Source organism: Talpa occidentalis, unplaced genomic scaffold (genome assembly GCF_014898055.3).
Source record: "Talpa occidentalis isolate TD23 unplaced genomic scaffold, MPIMG_talOcc4v2.1 talOcc4.3, whole genome shotgun sequence".
NCBI lineage: Eukaryota > Metazoa > Chordata > Mammalia > Eulipotyphla > Talpidae > Talpa > Talpa occidentalis.
Window position 1 is genome coordinate 12,861,770 of NW_023603184.1, and position 15,792 is coordinate 12,877,561.

Here is a 15,792-nt window from a genome sequence, read left to right on the forward strand (position 1 = left end):
CCGGGCAGACACAGAGATAAATCTGTTTCTTCATGGCCAGGGACACCTTCTTGTTTCTAGCTCAGACCTGGCACTCAGCAGAGCAGAGAGAGAGGCAGAGCCTGAGCTGCGGTTTCACTGGCTTCACTCCATGGTCTGGGGCAAAGCAGGGGACAGGGAAGGGAGTGGGGTCCCTGAAAGGTCTTGCTGTAGACTCAGAGAAGGAAAGAGGAATTGATTCTGGTCTCCTCCATCAATAGCATGGTGTCCTGTCTCTGTGGTTCTCAACTCTGGCTGCACCCTAGAATCACCTTCTTTAAAAAAAAAACAAACAAGAAGAAGAAGCCTGGTTCCTACCTCAGACTCTGATTTCATCGTCATGGGAAGAAGCCAAGAATCCATAGCTTTTTTATAAAAAAAAGCCTCGCTGGTTCTAGAGCATGGGCAGGTTGTAGAACTACAGCTTGCTTACCATCACCATTCAGAGAGAAGCTGACCCTAGGTGAAGCGTCAGTACTGTTTTTTGTTTGTTTTGCTGGGCTTCTCTTGGACAAATCATAGCTTCTCTGAGCCTTATCTCTTTCCTCCGCTATAAAATGGGGAGGTTGGTTAATAGCACCTGCCTCTTAAAATGCTTATGAACCTGCCCAACTTAGCATTTGCATTGCCTAGTACATAATGCCTCACTCAGACCCCTGCCTGTTTTTTTTGTTTTAAGAGACAAAACCCCTATTTTTCTTTAATCTATCTATCTATCTGTCTATCTATCTATCTATCTATCTATCTATCTATCTATCTATCTATCTATCTATCTATCTATCTATCTACCTATCTATCTTCCCTTACAATGTTTGCTTTCTTTTGTCAGGTATAGTCCCCATAGAATTTCCACTACCAATTCATCCATGCACCATCACCATCCTTGTGCTCTCCCGCCCCCCCCCCCCCCGTTTTGATTGCATTCCCTTCCCTTCCCTTGCAGAATGTCTCTTATTTGTAGTTGTCTTTATTTTTGTTTTGTTTGTTGTATTTTTCACATTATCATTTTTATTATTTTTCCTTTGATCCCCTATATTCCTCCTATAAGTGAAACCATCTGGAATTTTTCTTTTTCCTTCTGACTTATTTCACTGAGCGTAATCCCTTCACGCTCCATCCACGTTGCTGCAAATGGTGAGTTTATCTTTTTGATTGCTGCATAGTATTCCACTGTGCATATATATCATATCTTCTTGATCTAGTCACCTATTTTTGGGCATATAGACAACCCCTGTTTTGAATACCTTCAAAGTTGGACTTTGCCCTGCCTCCAGCTCTCTTTTCACATCCAGCTACTTTAGTGTGAGTTAGATGATTAGATTTCTAATACTCATCTGTGAGAGGAGATGTACTAAATAAGGGAGAAAGCCACAGGGTTAAGTTTCTTGCCTAATGATTAAATAGAATAAATTTGTCTGTAGGGGACCCACTCCCATTTCCTCTCCCTGTGCCCTAAGGGTGTTGAGGCCAGATTCGAAGCCAATGGGGATCCTTAGTAACAAGCCTGCATCATCCCAAGTAGAACGGGAGAGAAAATTTCCTTTACTAAGTGGTTTCAATAACATAGAAAAATAAAAGCTTTCTGTAACTTTCCTCCCAAACTATATCCCTGCAGTCTCTAGATGATTACATTCTTCCTAGTATCCTCTTTGGTCTTTTCCTATGGGTAACTCTGATGTCACCTCCTCCTTCCATCTTCCTTTTGTTGTTATTAAGGAGGCTAATGATATTTAACCTGCGGAGAGAAGATTGAATCCCCCCGGGGGCACAGTTAGCTTTGTAAAGGACTCGTCCCTACTCCCCATATCACAGATGTGTTTTACTGGGCACAGCAGAAATGTCAATGGGGGAGCGAGAGGTCAGTGCAAATTCATCACCACTTCAAAAATAGCCTGCATCACAGTCTTCATAATGAGAAGAGCAATGTGTCTCTCAAAAGATGTGAGATTCAGAGATGGGCAGTGGTGCTCCAGAACAGCTACAAAGGAACTTCAGAAGAGAAGTTGACCCAAGTACCAGCTATGGGGACATCTGGGTCTGCCCTACAGTTGCAGTTGAATCCTAGCCCAGAAGATATTTCATCGCCTTTCTATTGAGACCCGCTCTCCATTAAGACAGGAAACAAACAGTGGCTTCAAAGATGAGCCCTAGATGGTTTTGACTAGAGTCTAACAATTCATTTCCAAAAAGTTGTTGTTTTAAGGAGAGGTAATTAATCTCAAAGAAATGTTAAATGCTGTGACAGCACCTGGGTGTCTATGCAATGACTCTCTTCATAATTCAATGAACATTAGTTGTACCAATGAGCATCTCTTTCTTCTGTTTTGCCACAAATCCATCACAGGGACAGACCTTCCCAATCACAGGCATTGGTTAGAATCCTGCTTCTCACACAGGCAACTCTAAGCCCATGATCCAGGCTGCATGGATTTAATTGTGTGTCATGAAGAATTGAGTGAACAATTCACTACATGGTTGACCCTTGAACAACATTGGTTGGAACTGCGCAGGTCCACTTATGTGCCAATTTGCTTGTAAATAGATGACATAAATTTATAGTATCAATAAACATAGTAAACACTGTACATCTTCCTTATGTTTTTTATAACATTTTCTCTAACTTACTTTATTGGAAGAACACACTTTATGACACATATATCAAAGAGAATGTGCTGTTTATTTTATCAGTACAGCTTTTGGCCAACAGCAGGCTATTAGTAATAAAATATTGGAGGAGTCAAAAGTTATATGAATTTTCCACTTCATGGGGGTTGGCACCTCTAACCCTTGCATTATTCAATGATCAATTCTGCAAAGAAACTTCATGGCAAAACCTTAAATTATTATAGCTTATTATTAATTATTAACAATTATAAAAGTCATTATGACTTCAACATTAATTTTTATTGTTTCCATTAAACTTTATTTTACAATGGTTAATCATTTGTACAGAACCAACCTGGCAGTATGGTTAGTGAAATAAAATATGGCAAGTGTTTAACAGTGTCAGACATTTAAATAAGCAGACAAGAAATGATGCTTTCTATTTTATCATGGAAAAATTATAACATATCCAAAAGATAATAGCATTTTGAAAAACTTAATTTTATCAAAAAAGGAATAAAAATGTATAATGACTAGTCTGATTCTCTAAAAATCATGGTATCCATGAAGTTCAGGTCTAGATTTTCATTGACATTGTGGTTTTGATTAGTTTTGCCCTTTCTTGAGTGACAAATAATATAAGCAGCAATTACTGTGATTCTTATTATTAGAAGATTAATATTACCAGTAATAGTGATAGGAGTAGTCACTGGCATCAAATATTTCTGCCTGCCCATTATCCCAGCCCCCCTACTTTTGGTGACATCTAGATTTTCCTCTGATTAACTACCCCTCTCCACTGGACTTGGTTTGGCTTGGGGTGTCAAAGAGTACACCCATCTCTGGAATATGACTTAAAGATGGTGGGTCTGATTTTGTTGTGACAGCAACATCTTGAAGATACCATCATTAGTTTCTGTGACTTACCTGGGGGCTCTTTACTCTGGCTTCCCAGTTCCTTCCAAAGCTTGATCAACCAACTTATCCTTTGATTCTGTTAGCTATGTCAGAGCGACCAATGCATTTTCTCTTCCTTTTTCACAAGTTAACCCAGCGACTAGCTTTGCTTAGTAATCAAAGAACCCCAAGTAAAATACATGGTAGGTAATATTAGTAATGGTAATGGTGGTTGTCATTTTCATTTTGAAGTCTCAGTAATCATAAATCCCACTGCTTACTATTTATTATGCTTTGGGCACTATTGAAAGCATTATCTCTTTGCACCCTCATAACAAGTCTGGAAGGTAACAGATATACACCATTATCACCCTTTTGTGAAGATGAGAAAGCTGTGACTTGGAGAAATCAGGTAACTTGCCCAGAGTTAGCAAGAGATGGTGCCAAGATGGATTCAATCCAACTGTTCTTTTTTTTCACTTTTTTAAAAATTAATATTTTATTTTATATAATTCTTACATCATTTTTCATTTTGGCACAATGTATGCATTACCATTTTGGTTATATTCCCCATACAATTTCACCCCCCATTATTTTGACCCTAGTCCTTCCTCTCCCATTCTCCACTCCCCACCCCCGCCGTGGTATGTCTCTGGTTTATAGTTGCTTGTTGATTTTGATTTTTACTTTGTATTAATTAGTCTTTTTCCTGGTCCCATATTTAGGTTTTCTAAATTCCTGCTATGAGTGAGACCATCCAGTATTTTTCTTTTTCTTTCTGACTTATTTCACTGAGCATGATCCCTTCTAGCTCCATACATGTTGCTGCAAACTGCACGTTTATCTTTTTGAATGCTGAGTAATATTCCATTGTGTATATGCACCACATCTTCTTGATCCAGTCATCTATTTTTGGGCATTTGGGTTGTTTCCATACTTAGCTATTGTAAACAGTGCTGCTATAAACATAGGGATGCAGATGGCCTTTTGAATTAATGTTTCTGTGTCATTTGGGTAAATACCTAGGAGTGGAATTGCTGGATCATATGGAAGCTCTAACTTTAGTAGGTCAAGAAATCTCCACACAGCTTTCCATAGTGGTTGGACCAGTTTGCACTCCCACCAGCAGTGCAGGAGAGTTCCTTTTTCTCCACACCCTCGCCAACATTTGTTGTTGCTAGTTTTTTTTAATATGTGCCATTCTCACTGGTGTAAGATAGTATTTCATTGTAGTTTTGATTTGCATTTCCCTAATTACAAATGATGTTGAACATTTTTTCATATGTCTGTTGGCCATTTGCATTTCCTCTTTGGAGAAGTTTCTTTTTAGTTCTTCTGCCCATTTTTGACTGGATTATTTTCATTGTTTTTGTTGAGTCTCATCAGCTCTTTGTAGATTTTTGTGATCAGTCCTTTATCATTAGTATTGTGTGCAAAAATTTTCTCCCAGTCAGTGGGGTTTCTCTTTGTTTTTGGTTATTGTCTCTTTTGCTGTGCAGAAGCTCTTTAATTTGATGTAGTCCCAGCTGTTTATTATTAAAATGGCCATCCTACCAAAAGCAATTTACAGATTCAATGCTATTCCAATAAAAATTTCAATGAAATTCTTCAAAGAAATAGAACAATTATTGATGAAATTCATATGGAAGCACCAAAACCCCAAATAGCCAAAGCTCTCCTGAAAAAAAAGAGAAGGGAATGGAGGCATCACACTCCCAGACTTCAAACTATACTACAAAGCCATAATCATCAAAACTGTATGGTATTGGATCAAGAACAGACACATGGACCAATGGAACCAAATAGAAAATACATAAATAAGCCCAGAGATTTATGGCCAACTAATCTTTGACAAAGGAGCAAAGAATACGCAATGGAGCAAAGAAAGTTTGTTCAATAAATGGTGCTGGGAAAACTGGGTCACTACATACAGAAGAATGAAGCTTGTCTACTACCTCACACTATGCACAAAAACCAACTCAAAATGGATTAAAGAACTAGACATAAGACCTGAAACTGTAAAATACATAGAAGAAAATATAGGAGAAACACTACATGACATGCACCTCAAAGACATCTTTACAGACACATCGCCCAAAGCAATGATAGTGAAGGCAAAGACAATCCAACCATTCTTACCCTTGATGACCATGCTGTCCTCTAGTCAATAATTGTCTGCCAGGGCCTCCCCTGGTAGCGCAGTGGTTGAGTGCTGGGCTGTGAAGCTGTCCGCAGCCTCTACAGCGCTGGTTTGATCCTAGGCCTCCGGTGAGAGTCCCACATGACACACAGACCTCTCTTGCCGTGCCCGCTGCTCCCATCAGCAGTGTATTTCGTCAGGCTGCCTGTTCTGCTCCCCACTCTGGCTCTGGTGAATTTGCTCACCCACCTGTGCTTCTGACTGTACCCAGTGCTTGTATAAATAAATAAAAATCTTAAAAAAAATAATTTTCTGCCAATGAGCTAGCACTTTACACCATTCACCTTGTTTAATTTTCACAACAACAATCATGTCAGTATGGGTTTTGACTGGAGCCATACAGAGGAGGAAATATGGTCTCAGGGGGGTTAAATTCCTCATGCGGGGTGATTCAGCTACTAACATTCCTCCACAAAGCTATCAAGCCCAGAATGGTCTGAGCCTGTTGGAAGAGGGATGAAGAAAATGTTCAGGTCTGCCCAGACTTAACCTAACTCACTCACTGTTGATGCCGAAAATCAAGCTGCCTTGGGAAGATGGCCAGGAGGCTTCTATGAAAATGGAAAACTTCCGTGGACTGAGATCATTTTGAAACCCTCATTTCTAGCCCAGTCAGTGATTTTTGCTCCCAACCTCTTCTTTGAAAATTCAGACCTGGTTAGCTCATGCTCCAGGCTTGCATAGGCCAAGGGCCATCCTTTTAAATCACTGTGATCCTGATGACCTTACAAGAACATCTTAAAAGGATGAATCTGTTTGTTTTACACTGAGATAATGGAAAATAAAGCAAAAGCCCTGTTCCTCTCCAGGAGACCTTGCCTGCCAAGTTGGTTTTCATAACACACTTTTAAAGTTGATTTATCCTCCTGAAAAATGAGACTTAAAAACTAAAAAATAAAGAAGCCCTTAGTAGTACTTGCTTCCCAATGATGCAAGCCCAGATCGTTGTCATAGACCCTGTTACCAAATCAGCAGGTTGATGTCTTTCCAGACGTGGGAAGGAAGACCCCAAGTTCCACTGAGGCTGGGGACTCTTTCAGTGGCTATATTTGAGTGCTGTGCTGGGAAAGGAAGGATGTGAGGGCATTTGTGTGGCTGCTGTTTGCCTCCACCACCACACCAAATCCCAGCAGCATTTATGGCCTCCGTCCCCAAATGTCTAGGTCCATTGGGGCTGGGAATTAGAAAATTTTGCCCCAGGGGTAAATAGGGTGATTTGGGGGAGGATTATCTGGCCAGTCTGATTTTATAGAGGATGCTGATGGGTGGTATGGTGTGAAGAGTAATCAAGTAGTGGCAGAACAGCTGGTAATTTCTGCTTTGCCTTTTGTAGCAGTTATTTCTAGAACAAAATAAATTTTCATAACTTTCAGAAGCTTGGAAGGAAGTGGTTGCTATTGGCTTCATGTCTCTTTGCCTTATTTAATGTGAAATGGGGGCAGCCTGGGCCTAACTCACGCCAGATGGGAGGATTGCAGGAGAAAATGCATACACAGTGCCTGCTGTTGGGCGAGGGGTCAGTAAGTGGTAGGACCTTAGCGATAACCCATCCAGCTGCTACCAATCACTCTGGGTTCCTATTTATACCTAATGGTCTGCCTTTGGGGATTTATAGTCTCTTTACATTTCTCTAAATCCCTTCCTGTGCTAACATTCTATTACCCGTTTCCATTCTCATTTTATAAGTGGAAAAAGAAAGTGCCCAGAGCAGTTAAGTGACTTGTTCAAAGTCACACAATGAGCAAATCTAATTCCATTGCTTCTCTTATGTATTACTTGTTGGTTGCAGCATGACATACAACCCCAGAACACAGCATTTTAAAACAACAAATGTGCATTATCTCACATAGCTTTTCAGGGCCAGGGATCTGGAAGCAGCTTAGGCACGTGTTTCTGGCTTGGAGTCTCTCATGAGATAATAGTTGGTGTTGACCTGGACTGCAGTCATCCAGAGGCGTGATTGAACTGGAGAATCTGCTTCTAAGCCCACTTAACTGTTGTGAGTGGCTGTTGGCAAGAGACTTTGGTTCCTTGCCATGTGAGACTCTCTACAGGGCTGCTCCTGACATGCCTTCCCCAGAGTGAATGATCCAAGAGAGCACAGATGGAAGCAGCAGTGACTTTTATAACCTGATCTCGTAAATGATGTCCCATCACTTTGCCCATGTGCTGCTGATCACACAGACCAACTCCGGCACACCATGGGAGGGAATTACACACAAGCATGACTGCCTGGAGGTGGATACCATTGGCTGCCATCCTGGACACTGGCTACCACTTGAGACTGGCTTCTACACAAGACTAAAGGACAAGAGTGGGCCACAGGGACCTGCTTACCTCACCAGCCTCCACTCATGGCTGCTCTCCAGGTTCCAGTTGACACTGGTCCATTTTTAGTTCCTCGCAGGTATGATGTTCCTTCCTAGTCAGTCTTTGCAAGTGTTATGCCTCGCCCCCCACCCCCAGTCCCCATGATTCTCTTTCTTCAATTCCTCTTTGTTCTTTACAGCTCAACTCCATGAACACATCCTACAGGAAGCCTTCCCTGGCCCTTTAGACTAGGCTTTGGCCTATTGGTCACATGCATAGTATTGGTGATAATTTCATCATTAATTAACTAATTAATCGTGAACTAATGCAGGAGTAAAGGGACTGACTTGTGCTCTCTGCATTGCCAGCAGAGAGCACAGATCATACACTCAATCCCAGATTGCAGCTTGTTTTTTTTAAATTCAGAACCCCTGGTCCATACTCTTCAATACCATTTTTAATCCCTATTCCTAGGGACAAAAAATAGCTGTTATTGTGCCCTGTCCTTACACAAGACTCTTTTCATTTGTTCCAAAAATAAGATCATGCTGATCTTATTGAGCATCCAGCCTACATTTTTTGCTCCCAGGCCCCCTGACATTAGCCGCAAGAAAGTGCTTTCCTTACCAGATGTTACTTTAGTCCCTTATCAATTGGATTTGTATTTGTCAGCAAGTACAGAGTTTTAAAAGTCACAGAGAGACACACAGAAGGAAGAGCGAGTAAGGGCCATAAACTGCTTCCTGGGCAGAAGGAACCACATCTGCCCACTCTCAAAACCTTCTGGGGCCACTACTTAACAGCATCCAGCCAGAGGTGGGCCTCTCACCTGAGTCCCATTAGACCTCCATGTCTCTGGAAACCCACATGATTTAAGGGTCCCTCAGGGCTCATGGCCAGACAGCCACCCCTCACCCATCACATCCCAGCTGACCCCGAGTCTCCCTCCTTCTTCTTGCACATGGTCCAACAGGTGGATTTGAATGTCTAATGACTGCAGACACCTGTGTTTCCCTGCTGCCTTTGCTGCGGTGATAGAAAACAGGCCCAGGCAGACCCAGGAGGAAGGGCACAGTGGGGAAAATATGAGAGCCAGACTTGTTGGAGGCATGAAATATCACCCAGAGTGTGGACCCTGTTAGATTTCATTAACTGTTTACATTTCCCTGGCTGCATGCCACTGGTCACCTGCCCAGAAACACAATTGGAAATACAAACCTTAAATGAGATCAGATTTTCCAGTGAAATATGATAAGAAAAAAACGAGCCAAGTCACAGGTAAATGGACCCAGCCCACCGGAGGGGCCGTCATGAGGGGCGGCCCTGAGCCAGCCTGAGTTATGGTTGTCTCGAGGCTTGGGAGGCCCACATGAAGGTGAAGTAAAGTGGGTTTGCAGAGCCCGAAGGAATTGTGAGTGGACTTGGATTTATGGGGGTGTGGAAGGTGGCCTGCCAGACCCCTCCCAACCTCTGACTCCTTTGGAGAGTAGCGTACTTCCATGGATTATAATTCTGTGGCTCATTGAAACCCAAAATGGAAAGTTTAAGGTCAAGCCAGCAGAGCTGAGGGAAGAGACTGTTCTGTGTCAGAAATCCCTCAAGAGGTAGCACATTTGGGGCCTCCCTGGTGGTGCAAGGGGTTGAGATGCAGCACTGTGGAGAAGTCCGCAGCCACTGCAGCACGGGTTTGATCCCCAGCCAGGGAGCTACCCACATGGCACAGCAGACCTCTCCTATCTCGCCTGCTGTTCCCCTCAGCAGGGTATTTCAGTAGATCTGCCTGTTCTGTTTCCCGCTCTGTCTCTGGTGAATCCTCTCACCCGCTTCCCCATTCCCCTGCATCTCTGGCCTGCACCGCAGCTCTTGTATGCATTATAGATGAATCTTTGAAAAAAAAAAAAAAAAAGGAGCACATTCTTGCTGCTCACCTCCAAGAGTAGCTTAGCCAAGAGTTAGTTGCCCCTTACTGCCAATGAGGGTAGTTTGAAAACCTTCTCCCTCAAGTCAGATGTCAGCTTTCAAAGGCAGCAGTCTTTTGTTGCTGCTGCTTAGGGGGAAAATTGTTCCTGCTAGAATCCTTCATGACTCTCCTTTGGAAGCTACTGAAAGAACTTTTCCAAACTTTATCAATTGTCCTAGTGAGAACTGCATAAGAGGTAACTTCCATTCCTTTAAGCCCTTACTCCCCATGCCGCAATAATACATAGGCCAGTGTCATTGGCATCATCTGGGATCTTGCTAGAAATGCAGACTCTCAGATCCCTGCCTCAATCCCACTGGATGAGTGCAGTGCCATACCCGGGCTCAACACTGGGCCTTGTTGCCTGAAGATTGGATTTTCTGAGTTGGCAGTGGTTAGCTTGACCATGAGAGACAGCCCATGCTATTTGTGTATGTAACTTCCCTCTTCACTACGGGGGCCATTTTTTGTTCATGCTTCCATCTTGCCAGGTCTGAGCAGCAATGACAAACACTGGCTTATGTCAACTGACAGAGTCATTTTACCTACTTGCTTTTCAATGCCTTTTTCATGGTGGTGCTTTCTTGTCCACCATGATCACATTTCCTGGTCGTACTTGGTGTCCCTTCTTATATGCCCATCCACATGCCTTCACTCTAGGCTTTGTTTTCTTTCACTCAACCCTTTCCATTTCATGCTCCTGATCAGCCAGCAACTCCATTTGCTACTGCCCATGAGTCTATGCATACTCTCAGCCCAGGTCACTTTTCCTTCCATGAAAAGCAGATGACAAGGTTCACCACTCAAAGCTCTACCGACTGCAAAGATTTTCTCTTGGTTCTGTCATTCAAGTCTACTCCTAAGTGTGGTGACTTGGTGCATCTACCATCTGTTTTCCACTCACATTCTGACAAGTCCCATCTGTAACCAAGCTTGGGATTTTCCTCCATCAGTGAGGTATATTGGGAATTTCCTCCAACTATATGGCTGTAGGTGCTAGCTGAGCAGGGGGCACTGGGCAACCAGGAGGAGGATATAGGATTCTGGGATTCCTGCCCATGAAGCTTGAGTGTGCTGCTAGGACACCACTCTGAATGTACTATTTCCTTGGAATTATTCCACTTTCTGTTCCTTCCTTGCCTGCAATGGTGCAACTGCATTAACACCTAAGCCAGCTATTTCAGACTGTGTTCAAAAAATTTGCCACTGTTCTTCACAACGCTTCATAGTTCAGCTCCATAACAGACGACATTTTTTAAAAATGGAAGCTTGTAGTATACATATAGAAGTGAAGAACAGGTTTCCCCAAGTGATTCAGGAGCACATTGACAAGGAAGGTGGGAAGCTTGCAGGATTTAGCAATTTGCATGAAGAATGACTTAGAGCAAGAAGAATGTAGACAGAGAAGGCACCGCAGATCACCTACACTCTTGCTTGGTTCCCAATGGAAAAGGCGGTGGAGCTGAGCCAGACCTGGAGGCAGAACATGATTGCTTGTTTGTAGGTGAACAGCCGGGATTCATTAGGGCTGGAGACTTGCGTGGTGGGGCCCGTTGTAGCAGGTTCTGGAAGGGTCCTTTGTCTTTTCTGCATACCTACCCTTCTCCTTCTCTGGTTCTGGTTGACTTGAACCTGTATATTGTACAGCTGATGAAAACTAAGTTCTGGTTTCTGTAGCCTCTTGGAGCTCTGTAGACCAGTTCTACTGGAGCTCCTTTTCAGCTGTCTCTCCCACTGTTTTGGTTGCTGCTCAGCTGCTGATATGCAAAGGTTACACCTTGAAATTGAGAAGCACAGCGTCCTCTGCTCTCTTTCTGTCATGCTACCAGCCTTCTGGTGGCACCGACAAAGGTGCAGTCTTTGTTGGAATCCTCATCCTTTCATGTGCAAATTAGTGGGTTCTATGACTTGTTATTAAATGGGTGACTTGACCCCTGTCTAACTACAGCCAATTGTTGCTTTTGAATGCTGATAAGTAATTCTTTTTCTTTTTTTTTTAAGATTTATTTATTTATTTATTTATTTATGCAAGCACTGGGTACACTCAGAAGCACGAGAGGGTGAGAGAATTCACCAGAGCCAGAGCGGGGAACAGAACAGGCAGACTGACGAAATACACTGCTGAGGGGAGCAGCAGGCGCGGCAGGAGAGGTCTGCCATGCCACGTGGGACCCTCGACCGTCGGCCGGGGATCGAACCAGCGCTGCAAAGGCTGCAGGCAGCTTCGCAGCCCAGCACTCAACCGCTGCGCCACCAGGAGAGGCCCTAAGTAATTGATTCTTAATTCCAGGTATCATTCCCTACTTCCCTGCATGTCACTATGCCTTTTTTACCCACAGACTTTTCAGGGATTAAGTCCTTCCAGAAATGGGCATAGTAAGGGAAGGAGGGGGAGATAAGCCCTCCTTAGCAACAAAAAATAGCTAATGTTCACTGAGTGCTCAGTATGTTTGAAGCACTACACTGACCTCTTCATGCTAACTATAGGGGGACAGGTGCCATTATTCTTCCCACTTTACAGATGAGGAAATAAAGGCCACCAGAGGTGAAATAACCTGCCCAGGTGGACATAGGTAGTAAGTGGCCTGGCTGGCTTCCACATTGAGCTGTGTGAGCCTGAGGAAGTACACTTTGGGCAGAAATAGAAAAAAAGATAGAAATAGAAAAATAGGAAGGTCTTTCCAACATTCATTGTGCATTTTATAGCCTAGACTCTTTTGCATGTATAAAAGTTTCATATATGCACTTTCTCCAAATCCAACAAATACTTAAGTCAGTTTTTCAATGTCAACTTAGGATTCTAAATGAAGAATGTTGTAGGTTTACAGATTCCTAGGAACCTTTGAAAAAGGCTACAGATCCTTCTTGCTCTAAAATATGCATGCAACATTTTGCATATGATTTGGAGAGATTTGGAGACTCTCTAAAACCTCCCATCCTAATGGACTCTGTGAAACTCAGGTTAAGAACTCCTGATTTAGGGCCTCCCCGGTGGCGCAGTGGTTGAGCACTAGGCTGCGAAGCTGCCCGCAGCCTCTGCAGCACTGGTTCAATCCCCGGCCACTTGCAAGGGTCCCACATGGCACGCAGACCTCTCCTGCCGCACCCGCTGCTCCCCTCAGCAGTGTACTTCATCAGTCTGCCTGTTCTGTTCCCCGCTCTGGCTCTGGTGAATCCTCTCACCCTCCCGCGCTTCTGACTATACCCAGTGCTTATATAAATAAATAAATAAATCTTTAAAAAAAAAAAAAGAACTCCTGATTTAGAAAAATACTAAGCTGTATCAGTATGAAAAACTGAGTTGCTCATAATGGGATAAGGAGCTAACTTTTGTAGAAAAAAATATGTATATAAAGCACTATAAAGCACAGGCAAAATAGCGACCTTTTCTGAATCATAGTGAGCTTCTCCCACCCTCTGCCAGCCCAGGTTCATTGTGAAGTTCAACAAGGTGATGTCTTATCACTGCGTTGAGTTCCCCAGAGAAATGAGTCATGTTCTTTTTAGAGAATTTCTCCCCAGATTCCCTAGACATAGGAAATTCACAAACTTAAAGTAGTGACAACGGCCTGTGGGGACCCATTATTTCTGTGGGCATTCTAGGATGGGGACTAAGGTCCTGACCCACTCCCCTGAGGCTGGAGAAGCAAAGATGTGACACCTTCGGGAGCAGCCAGTCAGGTCCATCACCCTGTCGGGCATACAGTTGCTATAGGGATATGGCTGACTCTGGGAGGTCAGGGTGGGTGGGATGCAGGACGTGGTACTGTCCCCTGGTGTTAGAAAGACTCATGAGAGGCTCTAACACCCACAGTTATTTGGAAACTCAGTTCCCTCTTCCCCACATACCTCCCAACAGAAGAGGGTTGGCTGACGGGCAACAAAGTGAACCTCCCTCTTCGAACCTCTGCCCTCCACCCCTTAGATATGCTGCTTTTGGGTCTTCCCCCCCTTTTAAAGGCTGCTCTTTTTTTTTCAAAGATTTATTTATTTATGCATACAAGAACTGGGGTACAGGCCAGAGGTGTGGGGAAGTGGGGAACAGAACAGGCAGACTGACTGAAATACACTGCTGAGGGGAGCAGCAGGCAAGACAGGCGAGGTCTGCAGCACCATGTGTGTTGCTCCCTGGCTGGGGATGGAACTCATGCTGCAGTGGCTGGCCATAGCTTGATAGCACTATCTCTAACCCCTGCACCACCTGGGAGGCCCTACAAAGCTACTCTTGATGATTGTTATAAAGAAATTCCACCTGAAAAGAGAGGTCAAGGGTGAGGAAGAAGGCCTACAGTGTGGGGTTTCCTTGATGACAGTTCAGATAGATACTTAATTTTTGAGCATAAAATTTATTGAGCATAGTATGAGCTAGGGGCTGTGCTAGTTCGATCCCCGGCCACCAGGCGAGGGTCCCACATGGTGTACAGACCTCTCCTGCCGCCCGCTGCTCCCCTCAGCAGTGTATTTTGTCCATCTGCCTGTTCAGCTCCCTGCTCTGGCTCTGGTGAATTCTCTCACCCTCCCACACTTCTGACTGTACCCAGTGCTTGTATAAATAAATAAATAAATAAATAAATAAATAAATAAATAAATAAATAAATAAATAAATAGTTAAAAAAAAAGAAAAAGAAAAAGAATAAAAATACAATATAAACATATAAAGACTCATTTTTGCCCCGTGGCACTAGCGCTAGCAGTGGTACTGCTCCTAGGAAGCTCTCCCACCCTTTCGAGGATTGAGATCCTACCTCTCAGGTCACAGGTCAAGCTCTCCCAACTCAGGGAACCTGCCCCACTGTGCCAGCCCTGGATAATCCCTTGTTTTTCCCAACTTTGCTTTTTCATCTAGGGGTCTCAACTGAGACCGAGTTAAACCTGGAAGTGAGTCACACTCTGCCATTTTCAGTTGTGTGACCTTGAGCAAGTCACTTAATCTCTGACTCTTGGTTTCTGCATCCATACTGTGTGGGCAATACTGCCTATTCTACAGCATGACTATAGTGGTTAAATAAAATCTGTATACACAGCCTCCTAGGAGGCTGTATAGCCTGGTGGCCAGGACTATAGACTCTGTGGGTTCGAGCCCTAGTTCTGTCACTTACCCACTGTGTGACCCTGGATGAGTTGCTGAACCTTTCAGTGACTCAGTCTCCCTATCTGTAAGATTGGGGATGATAGGTGTTTTATGAGAAATGAGTCAATATATGTAAAGTACCTGGATTTCTGGGCCAGAGAAATTGATTAAAAAAGAAAAAAAATCAGCTATTATCCAGTCAGTTGTCCAGGACTGACAGCCCTCATGGTGCAGGTCATGTCCTGTATGATTTTAAAACCCTGAGCCTAGGGCCTCCCTGGTGGCGCAAGGGGTTAAGCACTGCACTATAAAGCAATGCACAGCCTCTGCAGTACGAGTTCAATTCCCGGCCAGCATGGGAGAAACCCACATAGCTCAGCAGACCTCTCCTCTCTCACCTGCTGCTCCCCTCAGCAGTGTATTTCAGTCAGTCTGCCTGTTCTGCTCCCCACTCTGTCTCTGGTGAGTCCTCTCACCCCCTGCATCTCTAGCCTATACCCCAGCTCTTATATGCATAAATAAATAAATCTTTAAAAAAATAAAAAATAAAACCCTGAGCCTAATACCCTGCCAGCCATATTCCTATTTATGCTGCTAAACTTACCATAATGGGCGTCATGGGAAGATGAAGACGTTTTCCAGCAGCCTAGAGTACAAAGGATAAGAATTCCAAACAGGGATGACCTGTTTGGAACTCCACTCCAGCACAACTGCTGAGCTCCAAGATTATCC